The sequence below is a fragment of the Miniopterus schreibersii genome, assembly GCF_964146895.1.
Source record: "Miniopterus schreibersii genome assembly, chromosome: 2".
Lineage (NCBI taxonomy): Eukaryota > Metazoa > Chordata > Mammalia > Chiroptera > Miniopteridae > Miniopterus > Miniopterus schreibersii.
Genome location: NC_138102.1, coordinates 107,613,503 through 107,628,499, shown reverse-complemented (window position 1 = coordinate 107,628,499; position 14,997 = coordinate 107,613,503). Strand labels below are relative to the sequence as shown.

The following is a 14,997-nucleotide window of genomic DNA, read 5'->3' as shown; positions in this document are numbered from 1 at the left end:
TTCCTGGGAGGCAGGATGAAGGAGATTTGGGCTTGGGAAGGAGAGAAACCCAGAGAAATGGGACACAGGGTAAATTTAAGAAATAAAATGAAATTGGTCTTATTTCTTCCCTGAAAGAATAGTCCATTGGTTATATTTAAAAAAAAAAACAAAAAAAAAACCCCGGCTGGGCGTGGCTCAGCGATTAAGCGTCGACCTAGGATCCAGGCGATCAGGGTTCGATTCCCAGTCAGGGCACATGCCCGTGTTGCGGGCTGCAGCCGATCAATAACTTTCTCATCATTGATGTTTCTTTCTCTCTCTCTCCCTCTCCCTTCCTCTCTCTGAAATCAATAAAGATAAATTAAAAAAAAAAAAAAAAAAGAATAGTCCATTGGTAACAGATTTAAGGTGACCCTTGGAAATTTTCACATTGCATAGTCCTAAATTTGAGATTTTTTTTTTTTTTTTTTTTTTTTAGTATGGGACAGAACTAATTCTTTTTCTTTTTTGAGCTTTTATATTTGAGTTTATTCTTTATTTAACTTTAAAAACACTACTATAGTTGAATATTAAAACAACAAAATAGTAAGTAGTGAGCATATTATGATTATAGTCCTTCACTCAATCACTGCATATAAAATGCCAGCAGTGAGTGTTATTCCCTGGTCCCATTAAGAGGTCTGACACTGACCATCACCCCTAGGATGAGGTTTGTCATCTGTATATGCTTCTTCATTGTAATGGCACCATCTTTTTTGATTTGGATCAAAGTCCACCAGTTCTACCTGGTCCATTTCATCAGTCTCTTCTACTTCTTTCCTTTCAGGTAAGAGTTTTTCCAGCACAGAGTTTATCAGGAGAGAGAAAGCCATTCTCTGGAAAGTTTACCTTAAATTCAATGATAGGTGATCCTTTTAATACTGTCCATGATAAATTGGCATGCCTTCCTTTAGCACACTCTTGATTTCTCCATGCTTGACAATCTGACCTGGATGAGAGGTGATGAAGAAGATTTGGTTGTCAAGAGTAGCTATTGGGATTTTAGGAGGTGAGATCAAGATGGTGGTGGATTGAGTGGAAGTTACACTGACACTCTCTCAGGACCAAATTGGAATAGAGAAAAACCATCCTGAATAATCAACTGCAAATGAAGACTAGCTGGAGAGCACACTCATAACCAAGGACCTAAAGCAGAGACTACATAGAGATTGACAGAAAGTGCGGAGGTGCAAGAGGGCTGGCTGGGCTCCCACAGGCAGCAGCTGAGGGTCTGGAGGGATATTTCAGCTATGGGGGGAATCCCACTGAGAACTCTGGGACCTAAATCCCAAGCTGGGCTTCCCAGCTCAGAGCACCAGAACTGAGAAAGGTGCCCATATAACATCTGGCTGTGAAAAGCAGCAGGGTTTCTGTCTGACAGGGAAAGAGGGCTGGAAATGCAGGCACCCTCTTAAAGGACCAATGCACAAAATTTCATATGCAGCCATTCACCTTGGGCTGTGGTGGAGGGAGGGCAGAGTAGACTAGAGTGGTGTGAGAAGAATCTGGGGTTTCGGTCTCTGGAGATGGAGCTTAGAGAGCGGCCATATGGATTCCTGTGCTGAGTCATTCCCCCATACTGAAGAGGACATCTTTCTCAGGCAGACCTTTGCCATGAAGGCAGCTTTTGCCTGCGGGGGGTGGGGGACAATTGCCCCACTCACTGGAAAACCTCTCGCCCCACCTTGTGGAGTTTATAACTTGCTGTGGTCTATAGCCTGAGGCTCATTAAGAGACTAAGATCAATCAGCCTGCAGGCAGAGGTGGACCTCTGGGAGCTTTGAGTCTTTGCCTGATCTGCTTCTGGACATGGGCCTTGGAAAAGCAGGTTTTGGTGTGCATCTTGGTCCTGTCAAAATGCTCCCAGCCCAACAGAAGGAACAACAAGCCAGCCCAGCAGAGGGAACCACAAGCTGGGCTTGTTGATAGCTCCAAACAGGGTACTCAAGGCCAGTTGCAAACAGCACCTGACATTGGCCTGTACCAGAGACCCTCCAAGCAGAGAGTCCTAGCAGATCCACCTAACATATAGAAACAATCCAAATAGGTAGCCAAAATGGAGAAACAAAAAACAAGCCCCAAATGAGAAGAGATATACAAACTATGAAAAATGACCACTCAGAAATGAAGAATGACATAGCAGAAATAAAGAATACATTGGAAGGAATAAACAGCAGATTAGAGGAAACTGAATATTGGATCATCAAGTTAGAAGACAGGGTAGGAAAAAAATCACTCAATCAGAGATCCAAAAAGAAAAAACAATTAAAAAACAGGACGATAGTTTAAGGGTAGGACAACATAAAATGTAACAATATTCTCATCATAGGAGGGCCAGAAGTGGTTGAAAGTAAACAAGCATTAGATAACCTGTTTGAAGAAATAATGGCAGAAAACTTCCCTAACCTGGTCAAGGAGGCACAGAGAGTGCAGGAGGCACAGAGAGTCCCAAGCAAGAAGAACCCAAAGAGGCCCACACCCAGACACATCATAATTAAAATGCCAAAAATTCAAGACAAAGAGAGAATCTTAAAGGCAGCAAGAGAAAAGCAATCTGTTACCTACAAAGGAGCTCCCATAAGGCTGTCAGTTTATTTCTCATCAGAAACTCTACAAGCCAGAGGGAATGACATGAAGTATTCAAGGTAATGCAAAACAAGGATCTGAAATCAAGACTACTTTATCCAGCAAAGCTATCATTCAAAATAGATGGTGAAATAGACAAAAAAAAAAAAAAAAAAAAGCTAAAGGAGTTTATCACCACCAAAACAGCATTGCAAGAAATGTTAAAAGGATTGCTATAATAAGAAGAAATAAAGAAGCAGAGTCATAAAGAATTAAAATGGTGATAAATAAGGATTTATCAATAATAACCTTAAGGACTTTAAGGGAAAGATCAACAGCAATACAGTCATAGTCGTGGACTTTAACACTCCACTGACTTCACTGGATAGATCTTCCAGACAAAAAGTCAACACAGAAACAGTGACTCTAAATGGCACCTTAGATCAGATGGATTTAATTGACATTTACAGAACATTTCACCCCAAAGCTGCAGAATATACATTCCTCTCTAGGGCACATGGGTCATGCTCAAAGATAGACCACATGTTAGGACAGAAAACCAGTCTCTACAAGTTCAAGAAGATTGAAATCACATCAAGTATCTCAGATTGCAATGGCATGAAATTAGAAACCAACTACAATAAAAACACAAAAGCATTCAAACACATGGAGGCTAAATAGCATGTTATTAAACAATGAATGGGTTACCAATAAGATCAAGAAAGAAATCAAAAACTTCCTGGAAACAAATGAAAATGAGCACACAGCAATCCATGGGACACAGAGAAAGCAGTCCTGAGAGGGAAGGTGATAGCACTACAAGCTTACCTCAAAAAGCAAGAAAAATTTTTAATAAACTAACTCTATAACTTAAAGAATTACAAATCTCCCCTGTGAAGTCTGGACCAGGGCTTTTGTTTGCTGCAAGTTTATTTTATTTTATTTTTTTATAACTGCTTCAATTTCATCAGTGGTTATTAGCCTATTCAGATTTTCTGATTCTTACTGATTCAGTTTTACATGATCTCAGTCATATGTGGAATCTAATAAACAAAATTGACTGAGGAACAAAATAGATCCAGAGACATTGAAGCATGGAACAGACTGAGGGATCTCAGAGGGAAGGTGGGGGTAGGGGAGTGGGTAAGGAGAGATTGATCAAGGAACTTATATGCATAACCTATGGACACAGACAATAGTGTTGTGAAGGCTTGGGGGTGGGGCAAATGCGGGGTGGAGGGGATCAATGGGAAAAAAGGGGGGATATCTGTGATACTTTCAACAATAAAGATAAATTTAAAAAAAAAAGGGTAGCTCTTGGCTTTTGGAAGTTAGACAATGCTTCAACCAGCTCTATATCCATAGACAGGAAAAGGTATTCTCCTTGTCCAGTGGAAACAGCATGGTCCTTCCAATCTAAAACAATGATAATATCTCCTGTCTCCAGTCCTGGTTCCTGGTGTCCTTCACCATGGACGGTTATCTTCTGGCCATTTTTCATGCCTCTTTCAATAAGAACTTCTAGACTCTTCTCAAACTATCTTTCTTCCATTGCAGCTTTTACATCTATCTTCAGGGCTGACTCATTCTCATGGCCCTGGCACTCCACGAACACAGGCTGAACTTGCTGAACCAGGCCAGGTCATATCTGATGAATTCTCATTTGCATCCCAGTACCTCGGTGACTGGGACAGCGCTCTACTGCTCTTTTCTTACCACCTCAGCCTTCACATTTGTCACACATCATGTTCTTTGGCAGAGCTAGTTTTCTTTCTTTTTTTAAGAGTTTATTCCTTTTTTTTTTAATCTTCACCCAAGGATATTTTTTCCATTGCTTTTCAGAGAGAGTGGAAGGGAAACAGAGAGAGAGAGCGGGAAACATCGATGTGAGAGAGACACATTGGTTGGTTGCCTCCTGCATGTGTCCAACTGGGGCCAAGCCTGCAACCGAGGTATGTGACCTTGACCAGAATCGAACCCATGACCCTTCAGTCCTTGGGGTGATGTAGAGCTAGTTTTGCTGTTGCGCTATTATATAAATCTTCGAACGTTACTGATAACTGGTGAACAACATTTTCACCTCTCCTTTCTCTCTGCATCCTTCTTTCTCCTTCAAAAAACATACCAAAGATGTCCATGGGGAGCCAAAACAGCCACCTGCTCCACCTTCTTTAATTGCCTGTTTTCTTTTGTCATATAATACCCTTTTCTTTACATCAGAGAACATTTCGTAAGCTTGAGAAATCTGTTTAAATTTCTCCCTTTCATTTAGATCCTTATCGGGGTGGTACTTCAAGGCCAGCTTCCTGTTAGCCTTTTTCAATTCTTTCTGGATGGCATTGGGTTTGACCTTAGAAACCATAGTAAGTAGTTTCTGTCACCATTTTTGACAGCCAGTGAGCAGGTCAAGGCCTGTGTGAGGGAGCAGAGAAGAGCACATCTGTCGAGAACCTAATTCTTAAGAGAAGAGAAGCTGCCCTTTCTCCAGGTCCTTCCCAGCCACGGCAGGGAATGGGAGGGGAGACTCCTGCTTCAAACATTTCCAAAAGACAAATGGAGGCTTCAGAGGAAACATGAGGAGTCATTTTGTGATTTCCATATTAACAAGTCCAAAGTAGTTTATTTATCACCTGCTAATGCTCTGCTTGGCAATTTCACATACAATATATTTCCTCAAATCCTCATATCAACTTTATGAGTTAATTATAGTTCCACTTTAGAGATGAAGAAACTGAGGGTTAAGAAACTGGCCCAGGTCTGCATGAGTCTTCAGCCTGCAGCCTTTCCCACTCTGCCATGTGCTCCTTCCACTGTCAAGTTAATGCTGTTTTTTTTTAAAAAAAATAAATATAAAACAATAATAAGCCACATTAGACTAACATAAATGTAACCCTACACTTTTTTCCCTGTCTCCTAAAATGTTAGAAATGGGTTTCACTCTCTGTATTTTGCTTTGAAACAGAGGATTGAAAATGTTTCTTACAGAATTTTGATACTTTTCTCCAGATGAAATATTTCATGTCCTGAGAAGATTTTGGTTTATTTGTTTGTTCCTTACAATAGCATCAATAAAATCTTTCACTAACCCTATCTTTTAGCCCTTTCCCAAGAAAGCTCCTCTGGGGAGCTCCTCTTTGGAGGAATATATTGGAATTATTTCCCAGGACCTTCAAAAGGGGCAGAAACTTTGGAAGAAAATCCTTGACCCACTGCATGGATGGGGACCAGAGCAGGCTTGATGGGCAGTTGCTGGAGATGTAAATAGGCAGGGGGGTCCAGAGTGGGGGTGCAGAAGGTGAGAGACAAGTGGGGTGCTGCTGTAACAAAAAACATTAAAATGTAAGAGTGGCTTTGGGACAGTAGAGGACAGAAGCTATAAGAACCTTGAGAAGATCATTAATAAATATTTAAAGGGTCTCAAAGAGACTGTTAGCAGACGCCTAATGTCCTTGAGAAGGCTATCAGTGCAGAATTACAGAAAAGTAAGGAAAATGTTACTGGAAACTAGAGAGGAGAGGCTCCATTATGCAGTGACAGAAAGTTTAGCAACACTCTTGCCTGCAATATTGTGGAAAATAGATAATGTACCTCATAAACAAGTGAGCTAGCTAAGATTTCCAGGCAGGGTTAAAGGTCATTTGCCTTATTTTTGCTGCTTACATTAAAATGTGAGGGGAGAGGAATAAGCTCAAGAAAAAAAAAGTTATATATGAAGGAGACAGAATCTGCTGAATTTGAAACTCCAGATGGAAAGCAATGTTAAATTAAGAATGGCTTCTGAACAAAAATAAAATTTAGGAAATGGTCAGGAAAACGTGGCGTAAAGATGAAACTGAGCATGTGATTAGGAAATTCTTTGTTAAGACTTTGGAAGAATTTAAAATAATGCTTTAGAGAACCGTTCAGTCAAAACAAAAACAAACAAAAAACCCCAGACTTTTAAGAATCCTTGGCAGCTTCAGCAGAAGCCCAAGGTAGATGGTGATTTATCATAAAGAGATTTGCAGCCTGCCTGGAGTGGCTCATTCGGCTGAGCATCATCCTGTGCACAGAAACGCTGCCGGTTTGATATATGGTCAGGGCATGTACCCAGGTTGCTGGTTTGATCCCCAGTCGGAGTGTAAAGAAGACAACCAATTAATGCTTCTCTCTCACATCGACGTTTCTTTCTGCCTCCCTTCCTCTAAGCATGTCCTTTTTTTTTTTTTTAAAAAGAGAGATTTGTAGATGTGGCTTTTTCCCCAACGGCATGAACCACAGTATGATTCACAGGAGGCTCTCAAAAGTTTTAAGAGAAGGCCCTGGCTGGGTAGCTCAGTTGGTTGGCGTGTCACCCTGATACACCAAGCTTGTGGGTTTGATCCCCAGTCAGGGCGCATATAAGAAACAACCAATGAACGCATAAATAAGTGGAACAACAAATTGATGAGTCTCTCTCCCTCTCAAAATCAATAAATTTTTTTTTTTTAAATTAAAAAAAAAAAAAAAAGGCCACCAGCTTGGATTAAAGAGACAGAGAAAGTGCAAAATAAAAATAAAAATAAAAATCTTTGAATTTCCAGACTTTATAGGCTGAAAATAGTCTGAGGATATTAATCGGCTGCGAATTCAGATTACTTTTATGGAAACGGAGGAAGGACAGAGAGTAGAACCCAGAGCCTCAGTGAATAATTCCCAGGGCTTGATCTCTAATCAAAGAACTGACCAGATGTGCGCTGCCAGGTTTCAGGATTGCTGTGTGTCTCCTGCTTTCCCCCTTTCAAATGGGAGTGTCTATAGCAGTTATCCTGTGTGTGGCCCACCATTGTATGGTTAAGTGTGTGTGTGTGGGGGGGGGGGTTGGAGAGGGGACAGATAACTTGTCATTTTAATTCCCAGGTTTTCAGAACGAAACAAACTGTACTGAAGGAATGGTGTCTAACACTTTATAGGATAGAGACCCAGCAAGCCTTCCTTGGCACTTTATATATACAGGGGTACCTCGGTTTTCGAATGTAATCCATTCTGGAAGACGGTCCGAGTTCTGAAACGTTAGACGTCCGAGGGATCAACAGCTGACAGCTGGGCCTCAGGGTCTTGCCCTCAGCGGAAGCCGCGTGGCTTGTTCAACTTCCTGGGCGAGTTGGAAAACTGAAGCACTTACTGCTGGGTTTATGGCGTTCGTAAACCGAAATGTTCGTCAAAGGAGATGTTCGAAAACCAAGGTACCACTGTACCCTGTTCCCTCTGCCTAGAATTGTCTTCCCTCACTTCTGTATATGGTTAATTTTTACTCACTTTCTAAGATTTGGTTTAAAAATAATCTCCTCCATGACAGCTCCCTGGTTGTCATCAGCTCGAGTTAGTGGCTATGCTTTCTGTTTTTCTGCAGGACTTATCCTGGCTCGTATCATCCTGAGCGAAACAATTTACATACTTCTTTGTTTCCCCCACTGACCCAAGAGTTCGAAAATGGTAGGGATTATGTCTTATCACTTTTGTTGCTTATCCAAAATCATAGCAAAATGAATACAGGTGCTCAACAAATACCTGATAATAAACTCGAGGCTACGTATGGTGTAAAAACTTTGATGAGGGGGAATGAGTTAAAACCTAAATGGTGTGCTCAACGGCTGAGGGCTGCAGAAGTTTCATAAGGTGACATGGGGCTGGGGTCCTGTCCTGAAGGTCAGTCTGTTGTTGCTTTTTAATCCTCACTCAAGGACGTGCTTAGAGAGAGGAGGAGAGAGGGAGATGGAGAGGGAGAGAAACATCGACGTGAGAGAGAAGCATCGATCAGTTGCCTTCCATATGGTCCCTGGCTGGGGATCAAACCCCAACCCAGTTATGTGCCCTGACTTGGAACTGAGCTGGCAACCCTTTGGTGCACAGGATGACGCTCAACCACCTGAGCCACTCTGGCTGCCTGATTTGATGTTTAGGAAATCTGAATGCACAGCAGATCTTCAAATAGCATCATTTTGCTCAATATTGTTTCATTATAATGTTGATGAAAAGAAATCAGTTCCCGCTGGAGCCACTGTCTGCGTGGAGTTTGCAGCTTCTCCCTATGTCCTCGTGGGTTTTCTCTGGGTGCTGGGTTTCCTCCCACATCCCAAAGATGTGAACAGTGAACTGGGTGTCTCCATTGTCCCAGTCCGACTGTGGGGGTGTGAGCGAGTGCGCCCTGCAAGGGAAAGGTGACCTGCCCAGGGAGGGTCCCTGCCTTGCACCCTAAGCTCCGGCCACCCACGAACCTGAACTGGAATAAGTGGGTTGGAAAGAAATTCTCTTACTTTTTTTATTCATCTTTCTTAAATGTATGTGTAGCTCACATTTGTTTCAATGTTTAATACTAAGAAGTGTTTTGGATCTTTATTTAGAAGCTTGGTGATGTTTTTGTGACCAGAAATGTGCCATGGGAACTTGTCTGATTGATATCAGTCAGCCTATGGTGAAATTGGTTTCATTACACATCATCTAGCTTAAAGTTACAGTTTCCAAGACCCTATCGACAATGTTAAGTGAGGACTTACTGTACTTAACAAATGGTAAGAGAACCCGGAGAAGAAATACCTTCATTTGTGTATGTGGGGGTAGGGGCACTTTGTTCCCCTTGACCTATCATCAGGAACATAACTAAGCTCGTTGGCATTTAGGACCACGTTATAGACCCTGAAGGGGGAACCAGGGATGGTGGAACTCTGAACATCAAATTCCTAGAGACCACCTCAGAGCTAAACTCTTCTGTTGGGAGAAACTGTTGGAAACCCGAGTTAAGCTCTGTGGGACCAGAGACTGGCTGTGCCTTCCTCTGTCACTGCTGGAGCACAGTACACACTAAAACCATTTTTTAATGGTTGATTATTAGCATATGGGAAGGAGGAAGAAGGGAAGGGAGAAGGTTAGGGGATATTTGGGAAATTTTCTAGCGTTGCTTAGAGTAGGATTTAAAAAAAAAAAAAAGATGTTAGCTTATAGAGTGGGAACTATACTGTAAGGAAGGTTGTGTAACCCCAGGATGGTGACCTCCAAAGGCCACGCCCCTCAGACCTTTCTCCAGAGGCCTCCTATATCTGGTTGTGATTGTTTTCGCCTAATTCTCAGTAAGGCTCACTTCTGAGAGTAGGAGACAGAAGCCCACGCCTCCCACTGCCACAGAAACGCCATCGGAATGCTCCAGAACTAGAGTCTTGATGGGGGTGATCCACATTGGGCCCAAAGTAAGATTTATTGACATGGCTAATTTTTTTCCTGTTTCTTCCTGTGAGACTCTCATAGTCAAGATCTAGACATTATTACAAGCACACAAATAGGTACATTCTAGCTAAACAGAACTTAACCAATGAGAGTGTTACAGGGCCCCCTGCAAGATGTGTTTTCAGAAGGGCAGACAAGGCCTCTTCCCTTCCACAGCAACCCCTTCAGCACACAGCTGCCACGGGCTGACACAGTGTCTTTGTGAAAATTAGAAGTCATTCTTTCCTTACAAGAGGACACAGCTCTGTGCCAGGCTACTGGCTGGGTGCAAGAGTGCACAGTGGGTGGATAGTCCCACTCACCTCCTTGGCTTCAAGCTCCATGGAAAACAATCTACACAATCCGGATGAAAGTCCCCTTGCAGTCCGAAATTCTACCGTTTGGAGTCCATTCTTTACGATTGGATGAAAGCATTATTCCCGACTTTTTATAAAGTGCAAGCACTCCTAAATGTTGAGTACACATCCAGCTTCTATCGGCCATCATTTATTACTCCTTACTAATTAATGACAAGGAATAGTGACAGGAACAGAGGAGGGACTCCAGGCAGAGACGTGAGCTTGGAAGCCCCCCGGTGGAAGAGACTGGCTTGGGGGAGGATCTGGATCGCCAAGGAGGCTGAAGTTCATGGGAGGGGGTGAGATTGGTGGGGTGGGCTTGGAGGTCCACAGGGCAGGCAACATTCACCAATTTCTTTCTAATGGTAATGTGGCTGCTAGAAACGTTAAAATTATGTGGCTTGTGTTACATCTACTGGACAGCGCTGCTCTAGAACTTCACACAGTGCCTAGCACCTAGCAGATGCTCATAGGTGTGATTTGAAATGAAATGAAGCTAAATGTACCACAATCACGTCTAAGAGCTATGACTGATACCTTTCCTTTTTAATCCTCACCTGAGTATATTTCTTTCCATTGCTTTTCAGACAGAGTGGGAGAGAGAGAAACATCGATGTGAGAGAAGCACATCGATTGGTTGCCTCCCACACACCCCCAACCATGGCTGAGGATTGAGCCTGCAACCGAGGTAGGTGCCTTTGGCCGGAATCGAACCCAAGACCCTTCAGTCCGTGGGCCGATGCTCTAACCACTGAGCCAAACCGGCCAGGGCTCCATTTTCTTTCTTTAGACAGTATTTCCTTCTCTAACTGGCTATTTTTTGTTTTCCTCTTCAAAAATTCACAGTCACTCATCATGAAGATCAAAACAATAAGCCAAAAGATACTTTCAGATATGTTTTCTATAAATAAAATATCCCCATGTCCCTCTGCCTTACTCCCTTCCATGGGAAGTATCACAGTCTTTCAAGGACAGTGCGATCGCTGGTCACACAAGGAGAAAAGACAGCTTATCAACTTGGATTCTTTCTGCAGATGTTGAAATTGACTCAGAATTCTAAATTGTCTAAACTCTAAATCCTTTATGAGGGCCCACCATGGGTTCAAAGTCCACATCTATAGGAAATGCAACTGAGAACAGAGTACGTAGTGAATGATTTTCTGTTAAATGAAGTAAATGAATAAAGCTTTGAGATTGAATTAAGAATATGGAAGGAAATAGCGATTTGGAGAAAAATTTTAGCCTTTTTTTCCTGAATCACTAGGAAGAAGAAATCTCACATCAGTTACATTACAGGTTTTCAGAAATCTGTGACGACTATTGGAATTAAGAAGCAAAGTTCTGATAACTTAAATTCTCTTTCCAGTTCTCTTACCCGTGCTTTTCAGATGTGGCTTTTGCCCAACACATCCCCTGTGCCGACAGAGCGAGCTCTACCATGACCATAGCTGGACCAGGTGAGTGTGGGTTTGTGGGGAGGTCACACTAGTAGGGTTTGGGGGAGGGTACAGCGTGGAATGGGGTGCAGACAGGCGCCAGAGGAGTCTGTGGTTTTAGGGGATTTTTTTGTTTGTTTAATTACTTGTTAGAATAGACTTAGTGTCTATCCCCAGAAGAGATACAGATTTGAGATGAATTTTAGATGTTTTTAAAACAAAAATGTTTCTCATTTGAATTTCTGTTTTTTTGCCATAGCCTTGTAACTGAGCTGGGGGGGGGGGGCAAAAAAGCACAAGTAACTCCCACCAGACTGAAACCCTTTTTGTTTCTTCCGTGTCACAGAGCCTTCATTCTGTTCCTGAGGAAGGAATAGTATCCTGAAGGATTACCAAAAACTTGGACAATTAGGTAAATATTTTTGCTCAGAAAACATGCCATTTGGTTCCATATTCCTTGATAAATTATCTTTTCCCCGTCAAAAAGAGACCAAAAAAGGGTCCTTTCTTCTGAGATGGAATCATAATAAATAAAGAGATACAATTGGATTTTTATAGATGTTAAAGCATTTAAACATACTAGAGCTTGAAGTAGTTAAGCTTTTCCCCATATTTTTAACTTTTCTAAAAAGAAAAAAATAAAGCTCAGGGTAACATCTCTTCTCTTTTTAAAAGACTACAGTGAAATTGAGGAAGGAAATGAGACGGTTGTCCCTAATCATTTTGCCTTAATAGTTGTAAAAGCCACACATTTACGAAAGATGAATTGGGCTATCTTAACTGGTTTCATGCAGAGTTATTTTAATGGCCAGGACATAAGGCAAACTTCATGGAAATACTGTGTCCACTGCTTTCCCTTTATTTTTATTTTTTTTATTTTTTTAAAATATATCTTTATTGATTTCAGAGAGAGGAAGGGAGAGGGAGACAGAGAGAGAGAAACATCAATGATTAGAGAGTCATTGATCGGCTGCCTCCTGCATGCCCCCAACTGGGGATCGAGCCTGCAACCCGGGCATGTGCCCTGACCGGGAATCGAACCACGATCTTCTGGATCCTAGGTTGATGCTCAACTGCTGAGCCACACCCAGCTGGGCTCCTTTTATTTTTAAATGCCCTCAATAAATATAAGACATTACAGTTTCTCAGAGCAGATTCTTAAACAAAAATCGACCATGGAGGTAACAATATGGCAGTAAACCTCAGGTACTGTGTGTCTTCTCAGTCTTGCACACCATAGGTTTAATTTATTATTTAGTCAGTTCACAGGTACTGAGTGTATTGCACAGAGATGAAATAAATAACTTAGCCTGTAGTATCTGGAGCCAACTTCCCAATTTAAATTTTTGATCAAAGTCTTGAAGATGAAAGACGTTGCAGGAGGTCCAACATGACTGAAAGAACAGCATATGTAAATAGGCAGCTAATAAGTAATAGGCATAATTCTAAGTTTTGTGAAGGTAGAAATGGGCATAACATAGTTGTTATCTCCAAGGAACTTAAAATATAGTTGAAGAGAAAGTGTATACATATGAGACATTGATTAATAGTTACTATTAGTGGTTTCAAATAGTTATATTTAGAAAATTTATTGTTATTTATAATTATGTCTGCTTGTATCTCCCAGGCATTCTGTAAAGTGCTTTGGGTTAGTATTGTTAACGTTTAATCTATAGATGAGAAAACAGGTTCAGAATAATGAATGTGTGTTCTTCAGAGCCAGGTTTCTCTTTATTGAGCCCAGTGCTCTTTCTAGAACACCCATTTGTTAACCTTTATAAAAATACCAGAGGTATCATACAGCTATAAAAAGGAATGAAGTATTGACACATGCTTCAACGTGCATGAACCTCACAAACCTTATGGTAAGTGAAAAAAGCCATAAGGTCTCATTTTGTATGACTCCCTGTGTATGGAGTACCCAGGATAGGCCGCTCTACAGAAACAGAAAGCAGATTGGTGGATGCCAGGGGCTGCGGCCAAGGGGGGTGGTGGGGAGTAACTGCTTGATGGTACGGGGTTTTATTTGGGAGTGATGAAAATGTTTGGGGCCCTGGCAGGGTGGCTCAGTTGGTGGGAACGTCATCCTGTACACCAAAAGGTTGTGGGTTCGATTTCCGGTCAGGGCACACACCTGGGTTGCAGTTGGATCCCCACTAAGGGCACGTGGGGGAGGCAGCTGATCGGAATTTCTCTCTTATATCGATGTTTCTTCCTCCTTCTCTCCCTCTTTCTCTATCTCTCCCTTCTTCTCTCTCTAAAATCAATAAAAACATATCCTTGGGTAAGGATTTAAGATAATGAAATGCACACCACTCTCTTCTCCCCAGTCCCCTCCTAACTGGGTTAAGAGTCACTGTGGAAGACAAGGGGAAGCTCAGAATTCTAAACGGGGGCTGGCAAGATGAGATTTGCATTGTAGAGAGAGTGTTGGTAGCAAGAGGATGGGATGTAAATGAAGAATAACATATAATCCTGCCCTAAAGGATTTTAAAAATCTAGCTGCAAAGACACTGATACACACAGTATAAAGGACAAAGGACCTTCGTGTGGCAGCCCAGGAAAGAGCACACTGGGGACTCACATCAGAAGAGTGGCCTCCTATTGTGGAAAGTGCCAGGACATTGGAGCTGGAGGACTGGGCTCTGTCACTTTAGCACCATGGGCCTCAATTTTCCAGCCTTTAAAAGTGGAACAATAACAATATCTACTTCACAAAGTGGTTACAAGAATTAAATTATAAGGTCTATATGAAAAATGCTTTGTTGACTAAGAAATGCTATCTAGATGTGAACCAATACCAAGTACCAAGATGTATAGTGTATCTCTGAGCTACAACGTTGACTCTAGCAGTAAAATTAATGACATCTACTTCTTTGCTCCTTACCTGTTGCAAATTCTTCATGTGAGCAAGGTCAAAGGAGGGCAGCTTTATAACTTAGAAGGAAACACCAAATCTTCCAGTTGGAAGGCATCTTTGAGGTTACTATTTCAGTCTCCCACTCAGTGGAGGAATCCTCTTTACAAATTGCCACCCTAGGTGGCCATCCTGTCTCCGCTTGAACGCTTGGCGGACAGCAGGGATCATTATAAATAGACCTGAAATCAGACTCCCTCTAAGTTCTTTCCATTTGTCTCAGTTCAACTTTCTGGAGGAACACAACACTAATTCACTCCCTTTCCCCTTGGACAGCTCGTCAAGGGTTTGAAAACAGCTACCAGGGCTCTCTCAGTCTGCCTCCCTGGGTTAATAGTCCCGGCTTTTCTAACTGCCCTCTCACGACATGACTCTAAGGCCCTTCACTAAACTGCTGGCCTCCCTGGAAGGCTCACTACTTTGTCAGTTTCCCTTTTAAAATCTGGTGCCACCTTCCTGCCACCACTACTAAATAGAAACA

The 14,997-nt window shown here is 42.0% G+C and overlaps 1 pseudogene across 1 annotated transcript; it reads right to left on the bottom strand.

Annotated features, from left to right (window-relative positions):
* Positions 1 to 653: 653 nt before the first annotated feature.
* Positions 654 to 4,970, bottom strand: LOC308553161 (dnaJ homolog subfamily A member 1-like; annotated as a pseudogene). Its single transcript has 3 exons — positions 4,592 to 4,970; positions 3,901 to 4,347; positions 654 to 1,012 (listed from the first exon to the last, which is right to left on the bottom strand). The product of its transcript is annotated as a dnaJ homolog subfamily A member 1-like (transcript).
* Positions 4,971 to 14,997: the final 10,027 nt, after the last annotated feature.